This window comes from Gigantopelta aegis, chromosome 2, assembly GCF_016097555.1.
Source record: "Gigantopelta aegis isolate Gae_Host chromosome 2, Gae_host_genome, whole genome shotgun sequence".
NCBI classification, from domain to species: domain Eukaryota; kingdom Metazoa; phylum Mollusca; class Gastropoda; order Neomphalida; family Peltospiridae; genus Gigantopelta; species Gigantopelta aegis.
The window spans coordinates 30,036,573-30,058,831 of NC_054700.1; the positions used below are offsets into that span (position 1 = coordinate 30,036,573).

Sequence of the window (22,259 nt, forward strand, 5' to 3'; positions counted from 1 at the left end):
ACCGTTCGGTATCGATATCATGTCAATACCGATTTATCATCCCGAACAAATCTGAAAATACCGAAATTTCGGTGTTGAAAAATGTTTTACGCCATTTAGTAAAGCTCTAACAATATATCTCACGAACACAAAATAGCTGAAAAGAAGAAAGAGAGGAGGGCCTTGTGTATGTATGGAATGTAATTTTATTTAGATGAAATTAGCTGGTGAGACTTAACTCGGGCATGCATTAAAAGCTGAGTATACTGAAAATATCACTCGATATTGGTATCGGTATTGTATCACCCCAAAATACCAAATACCGATACTGAACCTGAACCTGAAAATTCAATACAGCCCAGCTCTAGTGTTTATGTTTTGTAAATGTATGTAGTTACACGCGTGTAAGACATAATCAGGTTTTGTCAGTTCGACCCAATATGATTAGCTATCGATATCCGTAACGGTTATGGCGCGGTTGCGAAATCTCTCTAGTAACCCAAACACGTCCGACTAATTAATTGTCATAGTGTAAATGATTTGTAGAAGCATGCGCAATGCAACAAGTAAAAGTTTTGTTTAACGACACAACTAGAGCATATTGATTTAATAATCATCGGCTGTTGGATGTCAACCATTTTGGTAATTTTTGAGTCTTAGAGAAAAAAAACACGTTATATTTTTCCTTTAACAGCCAGATATCTTTTAAATGCATTTTCCCTCAGACAGGACAGCACATATCACGGCCTTTGATATGCCAGGCAAGAGGCACCGGTTGTGACGGGAAAACACTCAATGATAGAACGGGTCAAGTGAGGTGATTCGATCCTACGATGAAAGAACATCGGTCGAGCACTCTACCGACCGAGCTCTATCCCCGACTGTCGGAACTGTATATAAGGCTGCTTCTAAACAAGGTGTGATATTGATGGCGAAAATAATATCTCAATCACTGACATAATTACTGAAAACCGTAAATATTTCCCAGTTGTAAAGAACTTACCGAGTCACTATAAAGTCTATTACAGCCCTGCAATCAGTTCGATCTTATGTAATCCATTTCCCTCGTGACTGAAAGTAAGAAAATAAAAGTAAAGTCTCTGTTTAAAACCACAAGTTTAAAATCTCAACGTTTCGTCAACTAAATGCTGACATCGTCAGGAGAAAACTAAACATAAAAACAGGAGTTGAGCATTTAAAAACCAGTAGGATAAAAATAGTAAGACAATCATACTTATAGTCTCTCCTCACACATCGAGCTTCAACCACATTGTTAGACAGTATACGACCCGGCCTCGGTAGCGTCGTCGTTAAGCCATCGGACATAAGGCTGGTAGGTACAGGGTTCGCAGCCCGATACCGACTCCCACCCAGTTTTAACGACTCAATGGGTAGGTGTAAGGCCACTACACCCTCTGTTCTCTCACTAACAACTAACCCACTGTCCTTGACAGATAGCTGAGGTGTGTGCCCAAGACAGTGTGCTTGAACCTTAGTTAGATATCAGCACGAAAATAAGTTGAAATGAAATGTATTGGTATATATTATGTATATATGTACTGTATGTGTATATACATACATACACACATACAGACAGACAGACAGACAGACATATATACATAGACGAATAGACGGACGGACAGACAGACAATCAGTCATATAGACAGACAGATAGTAGACAGACAGATAGACAGTCAGATGGACAGACGTGCATGAACCTTAATTGGATATAAGCACGAAAATAAGTTAAAATGAAACGACAGTATGCGGAATTTACCCAGTGAACGTTAAAGTTTCTTTTGTTTAACAACAACACTAGAGCACACTGATTTACTAATCATCGGCTTTTAGGCGTTAAACATTAGATAATTCTGTAATAGTCTTTGAGAGGAAACTAGCTACATCAGTAGCAAGGCATCTTTAATATGTTTCTTCTGATGGACATGATAGCACATACCACAGCCTTTGATACACTAGTCGTGGTGCAATGGTTGCAACGAGAATATAGCATAACGGGCCCACCGATGGGGATCGATCCTAGACACACCGCGCATTTGGTGAGCGCTTTGCACAGGGCTACGTCCCGTCAAGGGGTCGGGATTTAGCGTAGTCTGTTGAGTGTTCGCTTGAGGTGGTTGCGTCACAGGATCGAACCACCTCTGTGGATCCATTCAACTGATTGGGCTTTTTCTCTTTCCAACCAGTGCACGACAACTGATCAAAGGCCGTGGTATGTGCTTTCTTGTATGTTGGAAAGTGCATATAAAAGATCTCTTGTTGCATTAGGAAAACATGTAACGGTTTTTGTTTATGATGACTATGTGTCAGAATTACTAAATGTTTGATATCCAATAGCCGATGATTAATTAATAAATGTGATGTCGTTAAGCAAAACAAAATTTAACGTCCCGCTGAACTTACATAACAAGATAAAACGGACGATTATTTGACATAGGGTGTGGAAATTACTGAACAGTCTAAATTGTGGAAACCGGCCTCGGTGGCGTCGTGGTTAGGCCATCGGTTTACAGGCTGGTAGGTACTGGGTTCAGATCCCAGTCGAGGCATGGGATTTTTAATCCAAATACCGACTCCAAACTCTGAGTGAGTGCTCCGCAAGGCTCAATGGGTAGGTGTAAACCACTTGCACCGACCAGTGATCCATAACTGGTTCAACAAAGGCCATGGTTTGTGCTATCCTGCCTGTGGGAAGCGCAAATAAAAGATCCCTTGTTGTTAATCGGAAAGAGTAGCCCATGTAGTGGCGACAGCGGGTTTCCTCTAAAAATCTGTGGTCCTTAACCATATTATGTCTGACGCCATATAACCGTAAATAAAATGTGTTGAGTGCGTCGTTAAATAAAACATTTCTCTTTTTTTAAATTGTGGAAAACCCACAAAATCAATAGAAAAACAGATGTTACTGAAAGTCATGTTGGATCAGGCGCTATCATCAACACTTGTTGCCGTGGTGGATTCAGAGGGTGTCCTGGGTGGGTGTTTACTGTTGTTTTATTTTCATTTCAACTTATGTTCGTGCTTATATCCAATTATGTTTCAAGCACGCTGTCCTGGGCACACACCTCAGCTATCTGGGCTCTCTGTCCCGGACAGTGGGTTAGTTGTTAGTTGGTTAGTTGGTTAGTGAGAGAGAAGAGGGTGTAGTGGCCTTACACTTACCCATTGAGTCCTTAACAACTCGCTCTGGGTTGGAGCCGGTACTGGGCTGCGAATCCTGTACCTACTAGCCTCTAGTCCGATGGCTTACCACTGCGCCACCAAGGTCGGCCCGTGTTACTGAAAGTCATGTTGGATCAGGCGCTATCATCAACACTTGTTGCAATGGTGGATTCAGAGGGTGTCCTGGGTGAGTGTTTACTGTTGTTTTAGAAGGAGGGCGTGTCCATGGAATTAGAACGAAGTGTGAACAGTTCACTGTAGATGCCTGATCGACAACTCATTAAAGTAGATTAAAATAAACTGAACGCCGTTATCTATAATCGTTAGCGAGTCGCTATTTCTCTTCAGTTCAAATGGGCCACTTCCGGGTAGTAGGATTTGATTTCCGACGAGACGCGATCGGCTTAAGCAATATGACTTGGGAAGAAAACAAATATGTGTTTACAGACGGGGATGTCCAAATTAACTTCTTTGCTCGGCCGACGACTCAGTTCGACGCTGTCGATAATGGGTAACCATTGGAAACTGAATATGTGAAATCGAATATGTGAAGTGTATGCTGTGTTCGCTTCAATTGAAATGTTTTGTTGGAGAAAAATATTTACAAAGTACACAACAATTACGCAGGCGTTCCCAAAGACAACAGGCGAGCTAATTATTCCGTGACATCGTCTGCTTAACCACGAGATGTACAACGCAAGGCAAACTGACAACGTGCCCGCGCCGTCCTGAACAGAACCCATCCATCGACGTCGGGATTTGTGCCCAAGAAAGCCGTGCTTGAATATTCAGTGAATGTAATCTTGTTGACATACGATTAGGTCATATCTTCCCAAGTTATTACGAGTTATCATTATTCATTATTTTTATTGTTTATTTTATGTTGTATATGTAGATGTATATGTATAGGTAACCAGCCTCGGTGGTGTCGTGGTTAAGCCATCGGGCATAAGGCTGGTAGGTACAGAGTTCGCAGCCCGGTACCGGCTCCCACACAAAGCAAGTTTTAACGACTCAATGGATAGGTGTATGACCACTACACCCTCTTTTCTCTCACTAACCACTAACAACCAACCCACTGTCCTTGACAGATAGCTGAGGTGTGTGCCCAAGACAGCGTGCTTGAACCTTAATTAGATATAAGCACGAAAATAAGTTGAAATGAAATGTATTGGTATATATTATGTATATATGTATGCGTATATACATACATAGACGGATAGACGGACGGACAGCCGAACGGACAGACAGACAGTCAATCAGTCATATAGACAGAGAGACAGATAGACAGTCAGATGGACAGACAGACTGCTTGACTGACTGACTGACCGATTATTGATTGTTGACTGATTAATAATTGTTTATTTTTTAACGGTATTACACTTTTTAACGAAGAAAATAAAAGTACACAAACACTGAGTTTAATATCTCTCCGGGCCTATGGAGTGTAGTTGAAAGTGTGTGTGTGTGGGGGGGGGGGGGGGGAGGTTACCGTGGTGTACTTGAAAGTGTGTGTGTGTGGGGGGGGGGTACTGCCATGTAGATACCTCGGGGGGTTGGGGGGGGGGGGTGGAACTGTTTAGGGCCCGAAACATGTCAGGCCCTCTTCGGAGGATGCTGTCCTGAGTGAAAACAAAATGAATTTCAGGTGTTAAATACGTCATTCCAAGCCTTCTGAATACAACAACATAGAAAAGCGTCCATCCACCACCCCCACCCCACCCCACCCCATACCCACTGTTCCACGACAGATGAATGTATTGATTTAACATATGTAACAGGTGGTTGTGAAAGTTTTAATTTTCCCCCGACTGTGTGTGTCTGGTCTCTTCGTTTAGGCAGCCTCATGCCAGAGTTGGTGTGCCTCATACTGATTTCAGACAAAGTATTAACCAATTTATCTTTTCGATTTGGCAAGATAGAGTGGAACGGTGCGGTTGCGAACAAGTTTCACGCTGTCAATCCGGTCTTATGAGAGTGGCAGTCCTCCTACAGGCAGTGCAGGCCTGGTGCTTATAAAACGTTTATAGTCTAGACTCGAGACTCCAATAAGAGTCTTAGACAGTAACGTCATGGCAACGCCATACAAACTACATGCGTGTGACGTCATTTCAGATTCAGTCTGGACTCTAAAAGTTTTATAAGCGCGGGCCCAGGAATGATAAAATAGTCTGGTGTCGTGCTCGCATCGGTCATACATACTTGACCCATTCATTTATTCTGAAGAAGGATCCTCCACCTCAGTGTGAGCACTGCCGGTATACTTTGACGGTACGCCGCCACATTTTGGTGCCATCATCTCAAAGAAACTAGAAAATATATATTTGGTCAAAGAAATGTGATGGAATCATTTCGATTCCATCCAGAACTTTTATTACAATTTCTTTGTGATACTGACTTTTATTGTACATTTTAATTTTATCTATCTGTGATATTTGTAGTTTTTGCACAGTTCTTTACCCTGTGTTTTTATTTAACTCTTGATTCGTTACATTGATGAGGTTCATTACTTAATGTTTTTCATATACCATAGTTAATAACCGATCTATTCTTCGTGCTGGGTTGTCGTTAGCCCGAGTACTCTCACTGTAAGAGTCAAAATTACCATATGTCTGATATCCAATAGCCGATGATTAATAAATCAATGTGCTCTAGTGGTGTCGTTAAATAAAACAAACGTCTTCTTCTTCTGACTGTAAGAGAGCTAGACGGATATTTGGTCAGTTGTTAAAAGAGCGTTTTTAACCAACAACTGTCCCAATGTCCGTCTAGCTCTCTTACACTAAGTTACAGTCAGGAAGGAAGGTTATATGGCGTCAGGCATATGGTTATGGACGACACAGATATTGAGAGAGGAAACCCGCTGTCGCGGGATCTTTTATATGCACCATCCCACAGACATGATAGTCATACTACGGCCGTTGGTACACCAGTTGTGGAGCACTGGCTGGAACGAGAAATAGTAGCCCAGTGGGTCCACCGACGGGGATCGATCCTAGACCGACCGCGCATCAAGCGAACGATTTACCACTGGGCTACGTCCCGCCTCCAAGTTACAATCAGAGTACTCGGGTTAGGTTGTCGTTAAACATCTATTCTATTCGTGTAGGCAACATGCGATGTGAAACTGCGCGTGCATGTGTTTGTTTATTTCATTAAGACGACCCGCGGTATCTCGTCTGGTATTACTAAGAACGTTTGGCGCTAAAATCGCGTAGCGCTTTCTGCTGGTTTACTACGCTGTAAAATGAGTTTAGCACAGTTTACAGATTTACTCCGACACTGATTGCCATTTTCGGAGGGAGAGCCATCACAAAACAGCACGATGCACGAATTAACATGAAAGTTACTAAACACTAATGGCGGAAAAATAGTTCCTGTTTGGAAAGAACCACGAGTTGTTCTTACCCAAAATGGAAGGGGGGGGGGGGGGGGGGGGGGGGGGGGGGGGGGGGGGTGCAATTTCTTTCTTCTTTTTTTTCCTTCTTTTTTTTTTCCTTGTGTTATTTTATTCTAATTTATTTTATTTTATTTCGTTTCATTTTTTTATTTTTTTATTATTATTTTTTTTTTTATATTTTTAAATTTTATTATTATTATATTTATTGCATGGTCACATTATAAACTTCACATTTCATCAATTACAGGGAATTTATTAGGTTTTGAACAACTAATTTCAGTTTCAAATGTCTGCTATTCAACATGTTGTAAAGGTTTTACGAATCAATAGAATAGAATAGATGTTTAACGACACCCCATCATGAAAAAAAAATACATCGGCTATTGGGTGTCAAACTATGGTTAATGCAAAACTTAAACGATATTTTACGAAACGATCTTAGCACTAAGATCACCTTAGATGCATTAAGGATGTTATGCACTTAAGGTGATCTTAGCGCTAAAGATCACTTTGTAAAACGAGGCCATGGCATGAAATGTTTCATACAGATGCGTATAACGCCGTACCAAGTAACTACGCAAGGTGTAAGTGGGGTGAACCTAATAACAACAAACTGTTGGTGGCTGTCCATGATGGATACAAATTCTCTCAAATAATAAATACTACGGGATGTGTCCTCAGCTATTAAATCGCGTGCATAGGCATACGGGCTACCATTTTTGTAGGGGGCAGGCTGGTTTTTGCCTGAATTAAATGAAAATGCCCGAATCTGGATAACAACATTTATTCATATTACCATTACTACCAAACATGTATATAGGGAAGGAAAGGGGGGGGGGGGGGGGGGGGGGGTAATGTTTTATTTAACGACGCACTCAACACATTTTATTTACGATTATATGACGTCGAGAATATGGTTAACGACCACACAGATATTGGCTTTTCGATTAGTAGCAAGGGATCTTTTATATGCACCATCCCACAGACAGAATAACACAAACCACGGCCTTTGATATAACAGTCGTAGTGCACTGGCTGGAGCAAGAAATAGCCCAATGGGCCCACCGACGGGGATCGATCCCAGACCGACCGGGCTATGCCCCGCCCCGCCCCAGGAATATAGGGTTGCAAACGAATCACTACGCATTTGTACATGGATTGCAACTAATTTTGAGGGTAGAATGGTTGGAATACATGGTAAAAAGGTCTCAGGTTAACACATTTTCCCCCAATATCTCTATAATTTTTTTTTCTTCAAAATTTGAGGTTTTGCTCCAGCACTCGGGGCTTGTGATCAAGTGGTAAGCCATGTCCTGAAGTCTGTATGCGCTGTACTATCAATATCCAATCTAATTAAAATTAGCTCCACTATTACATGTGGATCTAACACCAGCCAGTTGAAGCTCATGTCCACCAATCAAAACCTTACTTGCAGAATCCTGTCAGTGATTTAAAACTAACAACACTGCGTAGTCCCCAATGTCCAGGTAACATTTCGTCTGTAAATAATAATTTAAATATTGACCAATCACACTTCGCCTTTTATAACGTTATTTGGGAGCATACAAATTCTAAAAATATCGGGCGAGTCTATTTCAGTGGCCGCAGTACAGCGAACCATACCAATACGTACGGGGTGGGTTATCAGTCTTCAGTTTTACATTAAAAATTATTTATTTATTTATAAATAAATAAAACTAAATCAGTCTTCAGTTTTACATTACAAATTATTTATTTTATAAAATAAAACATGTTTTAAGGCATTCATAATTCACACGAAACATGTCGTATACCCTCAGGATAATTTTGGAATGTTTTCAAATTATTTTTAAATCACTGGCATGATTCTGCAAGTAAGGTTTTGATTGGTGGACATGAGCTCCAACTGGCTGGTGTTAGATCCACATGTAATAGTGGAGCTAATTTTAATTAGATTGATCAATATCTTGTCTCTCACCTGGCGGTCCGTACCAATTGAAATAATGTTTTAGCCCGTTATGATGACGTCATCTGATTCTTGGGACGGGAAGTATCCCATTGGCAAAGCAACAGTAACAGTTCACCTATCGCTATTAATTTTACATTATGCGGCATTATATAATTGAGCTTTGTTTACAGAATACTCTCACTGGCTTAAACCTGCTAGCTATCTATTTCTCTCTCGCTAACCACCAACAACTAACCACTAGTCCACTGTCCTGGGCCCCGTTCCACGAAGCGATCTTAGCCCTAAGATCAACTTAAGTGCATAGGGTAGCTATGCGCCTAAGATAATCTTAGGGCTAAGATCGCTTCGTGGAACGGGGCCCAGGACAGTCCAGAGAAATCGTGTGTGTGTGTGTGTGTGTGCGTGCGTGTGCGTGTGTGTGCGTGCATGCATGCGTGCGTGTGTCGAACTCTCGTGGCACAAACAGCGAAAACACTTAGTTAAACTACAACACACTGCATATTATATATAACATGAACCGGCCTCGGTGGTGTCGTGGTTAACCATCGGAGATAAGGCTGTTAGGTACAGGGTTCGCAGCCCGGTACTGGCTCCCACCCAGAGCGAGTTTTAACGACTCACTTGGTAGGTGTGAGACCACTACACCCTCTTATCTCTCTCTCTCTCTCTCTCTCTCTCTCTCTCTCTCTCTCTCTCTCTCTCTCTCTCTCTCTCTCTCTCTCTCTCTCTCTCTCTCTCTCTCTCTCACTAACCACTAACCACAGACCCACTGTCCTGGAAAGGCAGCACAGCTAGCTGAGGTGTGTGTGCGTGCGTGTGTGTGTGTGTGTGTGTGTGTGTGTGTGCCCAGGACAGTGTGCTTGAACCTTCATTGGACATAAGCACGAACATAACTACATTTTTGTTATTGGGGGAGGGATGGGAATTCGCGAAAATAAATGCTCGCGAACTGACCCATTTTAATTAAATCGCGAAAATTTGATCCCGTGAAAATAAAGTATTTTACTGTATAAATGAATAAATGAATAAACGAATTAGTGCTCTCACGTAACGCAGCTCTGCAATTTCAACTTTGAAAATAGACTTCTGTTGGATAGCAAATAATAACGCAGCACTCCATTCACACAGACCAACAAGACTGACATGCCTACACATCTGCCGTGAATAAATCCTCTTAATTGGGGGACCAATTGGGTCTTGGTGCGACGTGTCAGAAACTATTAAACTCCATCATCGCCTCAAAGGACTTGGGTCTGCGATGGCAAACAGGAAAACGCCTGATTGCGTGCGCGATCGCTGGCGCTGGTTTTACAATGATAACCTCTGGCCTAGCAGTCAGCACTGGGGCTATCCTGTATACATACAGCATTTCTCGAGTGGATCAAACAACTTACAGCGGTTTCCTCCCGCGGCGCGATCTACTGCCCCTCACTTATATCAATGTCATGTAAGTGAGAATGCCCTGCAAGTCCCGCCCGTCAGATGAAGCAATTTTCCAAGTGATGCAATTTCCTTTTCCAGTGTCGTGCTAAAACCGGTGGATGCTGGCAAACTAACATGACAAGAGAGGGATCGCATTTCCGCCATTTTAAAAATAAATTCTTTTTTTTAAATTGATACTTTCAGTTCGCCGTGGCGCAGACAACAGAGTACACTCGTGTAACCGCGGCTTAATGTCTAGGACTTTTTAAAAGTTCTCGCTGATTGCGTGAAGAATCTTGGCGCTGCAGAGCGTGGAGTGAATGAATCTTAATGCCAGACTAATTGCTAAGAGTTTCCGTGGCCGCCTCACTCTAATCCGAGTAGTTAATGAACGTTCACGTCATACTAACTGCGTGGAAATCTTTTAGTGTCGACATTCATTGTCGGTCTAAGATTTCTTGCTTTCAAAAAACATCTTCCCGTTTTATAACATTGTTCCTAATGCAGATTTAAACAGAACTACATTTTCGTTCCCAACGTATGTAGTCTATTTTAATGCGTAATTCGGTCGCCATTTAATTAATACATTGTTAAACAAACCAGAAGTATACCTTTAACGTTAAATGGGAAACAAACTACAATCAAACCTGTCCTAGCGGCCACCTGTAACCAGCGATCACCTGCCGTAAGCGGCCACTTTTTACATCTCAAACGAGTTTTAATGTAAATGCACTCGTAATAAGCGGCCACCTAAATCAGATTCCAAAATACCTGTATTAAACGGCAACCTTAAATGTTTAATATTATATAAAAGTGATATTTTTACCAACAGAGACAAGATCTTCACACCTTAAGGGATACTAATACCCATTCAGTCTCGACATCTCTACTGTGTATCAATTAAGAAAGTTTGACTCTGGAATGCATCTAATTGCCTCTGAGGAGAGGCTAAGCTTGACATTTGTAATTTGCAAAACACCACGTGAAGTAGGAATTAAATAATTACATGGAAAATGAAAACAAACTTGTTGAGAACGGTTAAATTAATACATTCCAACATTCAAGTAGGTATCTTCTAGTATAGTTATATTATTTCTGAAGGAGGCGACGTGTCTAAAGTTGATTTATAATCAACTGTGGAGCACACATCCATTAATTAGCAGTACAGATGATAAAAAAGAAACAACAACAAATGTTTAACGACTCTATATAATATTATGTGGCAACCTGTATTTAGCGGCCACCTGTCTAAAGCGGTCGCTTTTCTCTACTCCATTGTGTGACCGCTTCACACCGGTTTCACTGTAATTTGCATTTTTTTCATTTTAACTTATTTTAGTGATTATATCCAATTAAGGTTTAAGCACGCTGTCCTGGGAACACACACACACACACACACACACACACACACACACACACATCAGCTATCTAGGCTGTCTGTCCAGACAGTGGGTTAGTTGTTGTTAGTGAGAGAGAAGAGGGTGTAGTGATCTTACACCTACCCACTGAGTCGTTAAAACTCGCTCTGGGTGGAAGACGGTACCGGGCTGCGAACCCAGTATCTACGAGCCTTATGTCCGATGGCCTAACCACGACACTGCCGAGGCCGGTGACTGTAATTTATGTAATCACGATTAGCTAGTACATTTGACATACCTAAACATCAAACGGGAGAGTTACGGGAAGAAAGAAAAAAAATGTGGACAAACAAGTATTCTAAATCGCTAAATAATAAACCTCAATTCTAGATTACATCTTTACAGGTAATCTAATACAGCGGGTCTCTACTAATGTATCATTCTGTTATTAATTTATCATTTTGTTAATTAATTACGGAATTATAATGCATAACTATAAACCAGACTTTCTTTCTTTTCCAATCTCCACCATGATTGTAATTACATCCTTTTAATTAATAGCCATGTTGATGTTATCTCAGGTTGTTTCTAAGTTTTCAAAATGCCTCAAAAAAGGGCCCCTAATTGGCAATACCTTGTTTACGTCTAAAGACGGAATTAAAAACTTCAGTCGCGCGCGCAAGAATTATGCAAGGGCTGGAGGTGGTTCTAGACTGGCGAGCGAACTCGGAAAATATATTTTAAACGGGGAAAATACATTTTAAACGGGGAAAATATATTTTAAATGGAGAAAATTCGCTTTGAGCTCGAGGGTTTCGAACCCGTCACCCCTCAAACTCTCTCTCTCTCTCTCTCTCTCTCTCTCTCTCTCTCTCTCTCTCTCTCTCTCTCTCTCTCTCTCTCTCTCTCTCTCTCTCTCTCTCTCTCTCTCTCTCTCTCTCTCTCTCTCTCTCTCTCTCTCACACACACACACAAACAAACACATGATATGCGCCTGCACATAGATATTTTAAACTGACATGCAAATAAGTATTTTTTTTGTTGTTTGTTTCTTTGTTGGGTTTTTTCTTCATACGATCTGTTAAATACATCGACGTACGTGTAACTGTATCTGTATTTGCACTTCACAAATGACATCATCAATCACACTGCTGCACAATACTAGATGACTTTATGTTTTTCCCCTATACATCATTTCAAGAACTCATTGCAAAACAAGACACCAAAATTAGTATATATCACGGCCCCTGTCTGTCTGTCTGTCTGATGTATGTCTGTCTGTATGTGTATCTCTCTCTGTCCGTCCGTCCGTCCGTCCCCCCCCCCCCTCTCTCTCTCTCTTATCTATTTATGATGTCTATGTCGTCGTGTAGTTGTAGTTTATTATATACTTATTTTTATTTATATCCTTTAAAACTGTTTAACAATTAATTAACATATTTGAGGGGATGTAGGGAGTACAGTGGTTTGTGAGGTCCTACAAATAGCAGCTTTATTCTAAAACACATCTCAGAGAAGTTTTTGCTTTGTTTAACGACACCACGAGAGCACATTGATTAATCAATGCATGAGAGAGAGAGAGAGAGAGAGAGAAGAGAGAGAGAGAGAGAGAGAGGAGAGAGATAGAGAGAGACACACACACACATACACATACACACACAGACAAACAGACAGACAGACACACAGAGAGAGAGACACACACACACACACACAGAGACAGACAGACAGACAGACAGACAGCGAGAGAGAGAGAGAGAATGAAATAATTTTCACTTGTCACGTGTAACTTCTTTCTCCCTGATGATACAAATGAAACATGTCGGAAGAAAACTTTTGCATTGTGTTTTCTTTTATCATTTGGATGTATACGTGTGTATATATATATATATATATATATATATATATATATATATATATATATATATATATATATATATATATATATCTACCATGACAATATTTGATAAATGAATCATACAGACAATATAACTTTCCAACCCAATCACCGTCAATCAAGGTACGAGTGTTGTTGACGTCGATCTATTTCGGTCCCGGATACCACTGAAAGGGGAATGTGACGCGACTCCTCACGACCAGGGGGTACTGGGTACACTCTATCATATCCGTACCGCGTGTTTCATGACAGACTATCATTTACATTGGTGAAAGGAAGAACACTCCGACTGGTCGACACTATAAGACCCCCCCCCCCCCCCCCCCCCCCCCCCCCCCCCCCCATTGTCACGGGCCAAGTTAAGGCGGAGCGCCGTTAGCACGAAAGACATATCACCACTATTATCCATCCGCAATTGTTGTACACTGCGGGTGGAAAAATAGATCCCTGGTTGATTGACCCGGTGATGGTACGGGAAATGTAAGTGCACACACATTTCCACTGAATTAAACAAAAAAACAAAAATTGAATGCGAGTGCGAATAATTTTTACATGCTCATATACCACTAGAGTTTCGAGCATGTCCGTCTCTGGATAGCCACGGGCTTGTCCCGAAACAGAAAAAAATTAGCGGACAATTTTGAAATTTACATCCAAAAATAAAATAGTGGCCTTTAAAATTTTGATGCGCATCTCTAATATAATTAATAAAGAAAATTCTACTATTAAATGTGGTCGTACATCGGGCGGTCAAAAAGAAATAACATAAATGCAGACAATTTACCAACCGGCTTCGGTGGCGCAGTGGTTAAGCCATCGGACTAGATGCTACTAGGTACAGGGTTCGATACCTGTTACCGGCTCCAACCCAGAGCGAGCTCTTAAGGGCTCAGTGGGTATGTGTACGGCCACTACACCCTCTTCTCTCTCACTAACCAACTAACGACTAACCCACTGTCCTGGACAGACAGCCCAGATAGCTGAGGTGTGTGCCCAGTACAGCGTGCTTGAACCTTAATTGAATATAGGCACGAAAATAAGTTGAAATGAAAGACAATTTACCATTATTGACCACATCAGGACAATAATAGCTTTTATGGACCCATGAAACCCAGACATTTTTACATGTTTATAAACAAAAAACAAAAAAACAACAAAAAAATAAAAAAAAAAAAAAAAAAAAAAATCGGAGGTCACAAATGTGAATGGTTGAATGTTAATGTGATATGATTGGCTGAGAGCTTACGATTTGTCGTAAGAAATAGGACATGTTGTAATCGGTACGATTCCGGCATGACTTGTCGTTTAAGACTAAAGTCGTTCCGATTTAGGTGTTCTCACTGTACGATTCCATCGCACGTGACAAGTCGGTACGACTAATCGCGTAATAAGAACGCCCCTTTTCAAAGATGACGTCATTTCGTCGTCTCTTTCTATAGTCGGTCCAACAGGGAACGCCTTTTTTCACACTATGGAATATACCATAAGCTATTTATTTCTCAGCCGGTTGTTTTGTAACTTGCACACAAAAATAGTTGGGGTGGGGGTTCCAAAAGTTTTACTTTTTTTCTTACGTCAAACAAACCTGAAATTACAAAAACAAATGTAGGAGGATGAGACGGACTATAATTACGTTCGAAACGTTTTGACATGGTCCTCGTTGTTCATTAAAAAAAATATTATGGATAACGTGAATAATAAAGAAATTATTACACTCGCGCGTGAATCGTACTGATTTTACGAAACACATGTCGGGATTAATGTATTACCCTCACTCTCGCTCGGGCAATACAAGAATCCTGACACTCGTGTCGTAAATTCAGTACTACACACAAGCTCGTATAATAATCTTTATTTATTGCTTTCAAATATAAAATTTAATTACGCACAATTAATATTTCTTAAATGTTTTCAGACAGATTTTCTTCTTTGAAATATCAATGTCTGTCTACACAATGTGTTTCTGGCCCCCTAAATGGTTGTTGTAGCCCCCTAAATGGTTGTTGTAGCCCCCTAAATGGTTGTTGTAGCCCCCTAAATGGTTGTAGTAGCCCAGACTGGATTATATCTCCAAATAATTGAGTATGTATGTAGAAAATAATACACGAGTGGCCGTTAGATAACATTTATCTCACAACGAGTTGTTTATATAGAGAATAATACACGAGTGGCCGTTAGATACCATTTATCTCACAACGAGTTGTTTAAAAATGTATCTGATGAGCAAAAGCGAGTTTGATACGTTTTTAAACGAGTTGTGAGATAAATGGTATCTAACGGACACGAATGTATTATTCTATTTCTTACATATCCTCAAAACCCCCCAGGTTTTAACCAAATGTGAACATCTTTTTCGATTAAAAGTTATTTACAGCCGTTGCACTTGTAGCTGACTTACGCGTCACTGACACATGAATGTCAAGTTAACTATACGTTACAGTCTATAATCGATTTCCATATCGTAGTTTTTCATTGGTTGTATGGCATTGGTGACCTGGTCATCACCTAGGAGCAGCCAGTCGTATGTCTTGAAATTGTTAACACACGTGCATGTGTTAACAAGTATGTGATATATATATATATATAAAAAAAACCGAATGATGTTCTCACCAACGGGTGTGTAAGAATATCTATATAAACACACCTATTTAAAGGACATTGACCTGCCCCTGTTATGACTTAAACAGTAGTGCAATACCACAGAGTTCTGGGCCCGTGCTTATAAAACATTTAGAGTCCAGACCCAATCTCTAATGACGTCACGCGCATACAGTTTGTATTATTGTTGTCATGACATTAGTGTCTCAGACTCTATTAGTCTCGAGTCTAGACTCTATAGGCTCCTATATATATATATATGTATATATATATATATATATATATATATATATATATATATATATATATATATATATATAGGCTATATACGTTCAGTCTAGTCTATAGTTTTATAAGAACCAGGCCTGTACTATGGACCACTAGCTATTACCTCCTACCCTGGACAAATTGTTTTCATTTCCGTTTTGTTACATCTGACAGGTAAGGTAAGCCGCTTAAACCTTTTTCGCAACAGAACATGCACGTATTGCATGTGCTCAGAGGTTCAAACATGTAGTACAAGGCAGTGCTCAGATGTTTGTATGAACGTCTCATACTGTGGTATCATTTCCTGTCGTCAGTTTACAGGTGTTAGGTTTTTTTAAATTATTTCTTAGTCTCAAATCCTTTTAACTGCACTGAAGAACGCCTGGTTAAACTGTCTATATGTTTCCGTACCCTCTGGTGTTAGCTTGTCTAGTACAATGTAATGCACTGTTTGTTCACACCTGGGATTTGTTTCCTGGATTAGTTTTCAATAAATATTATTGATGTCGTACGATAAAACATCAAACACAACTGGTATAAAAACGTTTTTAGCTGACATTTTTCTACCAAAATAAGTTGAATTAGGTGTATTTTTTCACAAAGTACGAGGCAAATAATGAAAACAGGTAAACAGGAAGGACAAGAGACAGTCATTGGTGGTAGAACAAGACAGGCAAGTAGATGTGTCATAATTCATTACTAGACTTCAAAGTGATTTCCGAAGGAAAGGTCCTACACACAGATCTACACTGCAAAAAAACGGCTTCTAAAATATTTCTCATCCTCAGGTATATGGGACAGAGCTATCTCATGAAAGAAAGCTATGTAATAAAATAAAAGACTCCATCATATGTGGTCATGTGGGATAGAAGAAGTAGACCTTCAGTGGTAAAAATGTCGACCATTGGACTCGGCAAGCCTCGTTCCAGGTCACAATTTCCATCACCCCGGGTGTACTTTTTCTATCCCACATGACCTCCCCTAATCATGACACGTGTTCAACTCCATTGCTTACAGTGGTGCTATCAGAATCCGTCGCATATGCAGCAAACCTGAATGGGAAAGACTGCACCTTCTAGAATGTACTGAATATTTGGTTAATTGTGGATACGAAAAGAAAACAGTTGTAGCAATGTTAAAAAAGCTCAACACCGCTCTAGAGATGAATTCTTCTCAGTCAACCAAAGACAGTGTACATTGGGTAACTACTTCGGATCCTAGGCAACCCAATCTTCGTCGGATTTCTAAAGACACTAGCATTCTTTAAACCTATGATAGGATGGCTAAGACATTAGTGGTCTCACCCATCATTGTTGCATAAATAATATTAAAAACTCCTACTATGGCAAACCTCTTAAAATGCCACAAACTCAGTCAGATTTATAATAATCCCCAGGCTTGGTGTTGCATCCAGTGTGGACGCCCTATGTGCAAAACCTGTGCTAGAATGCTAACAACAGATTCAATCACAAGTAAAACCAATAAAACCTTGAACATTATAAATGCCCTAAACTGTACGTCATCGTATCCGATATACTGTCTTACTTGTACACTGTGTCATATGCAATATGTTGGGCAGACCTTTCACACATTCAGTGCAAGACCCACTGGTCACAGACATAACATTAAATATAACAAAAAGGAAGAAGCTCCCCATGTGACCCCTCACTTCTATCTACATCACCTTGATTACAAGTATGTTCTATTACAGAAAATTAACAGGAACCAAGCTAAGTTAGACCTTGCAACTAACTAACGACCACCGGTCGTAGGAATGCATAGTAGGTAGTTACAAGTGCCTCATGACAATGCCAGGAGTAACTACTGAACACTTCCCGAAGTGGTCAGACTTAGCCCACAGTTAAAAGCTGATGAGGAAAGGCAGGTGTGTGGCACAGCTAGCCACAAGAGACAAGCACCTGTCGCGATTGGAGAGACAAGGACTGGGATGTGGAGGTGGACAGTAAAAGAAGTTGAAAGATAGGACGATTGCCAAATCGGGAAGAAATGAGATGGAATTCAAAGTAGAGAAAGAAAGGGGGCAGTAGGATTTAAAAAAAAAAAAAAGTTAGACCTTGCAGAATCCATTTGGATAATGAACACTCTTTACCCATATGGCTTAAACGAGTACAGCTCTGTTGGCGGCTTTAATAGCTAATACTAAGTCTTCTTTATACCCCAGCGTCAATCACTTTTATTGTTACTCTGTTGGTCAGATGTTACTCCCTGCCAGTACTGTTTTTAACTTCCAGGCTAGTTTTTTTTCTCTTTTATGCCTTACTGGCTTACTTGCCAACAATTTTGTTTCATTTCTTCTCATGAAGATGGGGTTTTTTACTGACGAAACGTCGATTAATTTTTATACACTTTTAACTTAGGTGGTTTTAGTGGAAACAATTCTTTTGAATGTTTATACCCGTGTATACATTATTAGGTAATTGCATTGAACGTTAATGAGAAACTTATAGTGTCTATGACCTCGTTGTGGTTATGTCATCCGGTTTAACATCAGCAGGTGCTGGGGTTTTAAACAATAACGAAAATAATTTGAAACTAATGAATGTATTATAACAAAAAACCCATTTCTATCAATACCGTCAAAACAAAGGCATCACCGTAATTGAGTACAAAATAATATTCATCATCTGTTATTACATATTACATTTAATTTTTTTTTAATAAAATAGATTTAGACTTGGCCTATCGTTCTGTTTCAACCGATGGCCTATGTCATATTACACGAAGACTACTCATTGCAGATCTAAATTTCTCAACATAACTGGTCCGCAAACCAGGTTTATATATTGTAAATACACATCACCTAAGCCATATACACTAATCACAGTAAAGAAAACAAAAATACAAATATGCACTAATTAAAATGTATATTATTTTGAAACAAGCACTGACACTTATATGTATATCTTTATTGGCCACATTCAAGGAGAACCAGGTTTATTGTAAATAGGGAGGTCTTTTCTGAAATAAATGGGGCACCCGGCATGTTCGGGACCTGCCTGAAATGTTAAAAAAAAAAAAAAGTAAGTAGGTATAACTGGTTAAATCGTGTTTACACCCAGTTAAGGTTCAAACATGCTTGTTGTAAGTATAAACTCTGACATAGCGTGTACCCCAAACGAGAAGGGACATTTTATATACAGTCGAACTTGGTCTAACGGGCACCTTCATATAACGGCCACCTGCCCTAAACGGCCACCCTGAACCCCCAACGTTTTTCTTTCTATAGAACGGCCACCGGTCCAACGCGGCCAGCGGCTACTATTGTTGAGCAAAAATAAGGTCTGAACATGCATTAGCGGCCAATGTATTTAAAAAAAAAAAAAAAAAAAAATCAAATTCTTTCCACCAAGGACGCTCTCGATGATTAATTTAATCTTAACCACTAGCATTATATATATGAATATGCATATATGTAAACGCTGTCATAACATACAAGGGTTGTCTTCATAAGCATACGAGAGAGGGGGCAGAGAAGCGGCAACTGCTCCCTTGTGCTGGAGCAAAACCTAAAATTCGGTCCAATTGTGTTAACCTGAGATCTTTTTACCATGTATTTCCATCATTCTTCCCTCAAAATTAGTTGTAATCCATGTAAAAATGCGTAGGGATTCGTTTACAATCCTGTTTAACTGTTTGGCGATAATGATAACATGAATAAATTTTGTTATCCAGATTCGGGCATTTTCGTTTACTTCGGGCAAACACCAGCCCCCACCCCGTTCAAAAATGGGATCCCGTTTTACCATGGTCGTTTTTGTGTAAAGTAACATTTATATGAACCGGTTCTTCGTAGTTCTTGTTTTGTTGAAGATATTACATCGTTGTTTTCGCTCAAATTATTTTATATTAACAAAACCCATACATATAGACAGAAGGGTCCTCGCTTATTTTGTTTCCTTTCTTTTGAAAGCAGAAATACTCATTCCGTTTGCTTGAACTGATTCATTCATTTAATAACATGATATGCCTGTACGCAAAATGGTACTTTCATATTCGACACTAAAAGTATTATATTAATTTGTAAGTGCTGTATGTAAAACGTTTGTAGTTTAACTTTATTGCTGTGATACTCAATTTGCTCTTGTGGTGTCGTTAAACAAAACAAACTTTATTTTATGGGGAAAGTTGGACGGTGGGTGTCCTAATTTTATGATTATTTTTTTCCGGTTGGTAAGGTTTGACAGTAACAAGACACGTAAAGCTTTGGACAGTTTTATAGCTTCACGCATCCTTCACGCAGTGTGTATTTCATATTACGCATAGCGGAATGGAAGCGATTTAACAAACCCCTAATTCGTTATACAAGATATTAAAGCGGAAGCCACAAGGCTGTTGTAATTAAATCACACAAATTCTCTTCGCCCGTTAATGAACTGTACAAACTGTTTGGATTCTTGACAGCGCGGTAATATTTACACATGTATATTGCTTTAATCGCTTGTCGAGTATTAGTCTCAAAGGAACAGTTTTTAAACGAACACATTAACTCTGGTGTTCGCAAACGGAGAGACGCCATAACGCAACGCAAAACAGGGCTCGGGATATCATGGGGGGGGGGGGGGGGGGGGTAATCGCTGCAACCGTAGTTTCAAAGACACCTTCAACCTTGCTCATAAAGCGGTTTATTTCATTCATTTAATTTTAACTTATTTTCGTGCTTACATCCAATTAAGGTTCAAGCAGGCTGCCCTGGCACACACCTCAGCTACCTGGGCTGTCTGTCCAGGACAGTGGGTTAGTGGTTAGTGAGAGAAAGAAGTGGGTGTAGTGGCCTTACACCCACCCATTGAGTCGTTAAAACTCGCTCTGGGTGAGAGTCAGGACCGGGCTGCGAGCCCAGTACCTACCAGCCTTTTGTTGATAAGAAGCTCTCAAGGACAGACAGACAGGGACACACACGGAATAACACAAATATATATTATACAGAGAACAAGCGAAGAGCGGGGATTGAAATAAAGAAACTAAGGGAGGAAAGGGGAAAGAAAAAGACGTAGAGAGAGAGAAGGATTGGAGCTAAAGCGATAGAGAAAGACAGAAAGAAAAAGACGTAGAGAGAGAGAAGGATTGGAGCTAAAGCGATAGAGAAAGACAGAAAGAAAAAGATAAATAGAGAACGATACAGTTAAAGTTAAAGTTTGTTTTGTTTAACGACACCACTAGAGCACATTGATTTAATTAATCATCTGTTGTTGGATGTCAAATATTTGGTATCGTAGTCAACCCACTACATTTTTTTTCTAATGCAGTAATCGATCTTTTATATGCACTTTCCTACAGACAGGAAAGCACACACCACGGCCTGTGACCAGTTGTGGAGCAATGAATGGAACGAGAGAAAACAACAACAAAAAACTGAACTGATCCATCGAGGTGGTTCGATCCTGCGACGCAAGCACCTCAGGCGAGCGCTCAACCGACTGAGCTAAATTCCGCCCCAAAAAACGACAGATAAGGAAAAAAAGAGGAGAAAAAACCCACAGACGGACAGACATGGTGTCACAGAGAACCAGAGCTTGACAGAAATTGCGCATTGAACCCAAATGAACTTCCTGTACGACCGCAAGCTACTTTAGAAAAGAAGAAAAAATAATAGCTACACCTTCCCAAAAATACTTTCGCGTAAACAAAAGACTACTAAATAACTAGGAAGGCATTAATCAAAGACATACCGTAAATATGTGATGTTTTTATTTTTACTTTATGCAGACAGCTCACCCGAGTACACAATGTTTTATATGCCTGACTACGTCTATAAAACATCCATAGCTTAAGCCACTAATCACCAAAAGCGGATTTAAGTTGAATTTGGCGAATATAATATTGTTATACATAAACATACATAATGTAAAGTATAATATATAATTTTGTTATACATGTGTATATATATATAAAACAGTTTTATAAAAATAAAATTGTTATACTTGTCACACTTTCGTCCTTGCGGCCTTCTCCGTGACGTTTTCAATACATGTTTCGAATATGGAATATGGTTGTATTTTAACACACACAAACACACGCGCGCGAGCGAGCGCGCGCTCTCTCTCTCTCTCTCTCTCTCTCTCTCTCTCTCTCTCTCTCTCTCTCTCTCTCTCTCTCTCTCTCTCTCTCTCTCTCCCTCCCCCCTCCCTCCCTCCCTCCCTCTCTCTCTCGCTCTCTCTCTCTCGTTCTCTCTCTCTCGTTCTCTCTCGCTCT

General features: G+C 40.1%; 1 protein-coding gene across 1 annotated transcript in view; it reads right to left on the reverse strand.

Annotated features, from left to right (window-relative positions):
* Positions 1–22,259, reverse strand: part of LOC121383599 (thyrotropin-releasing hormone receptor-like) — a 134,637-nt gene that overhangs the window by 54,281 nt on the left and 58,097 nt on the right. The window contains exon 2 of the mRNA XM_041513690.1: positions 983–1,050. The gene's annotated coding sequence lies outside the window, so the exon portion shown is untranslated. The remainder of the gene's footprint in view (positions 1–982; positions 1,051–22,259) is intronic.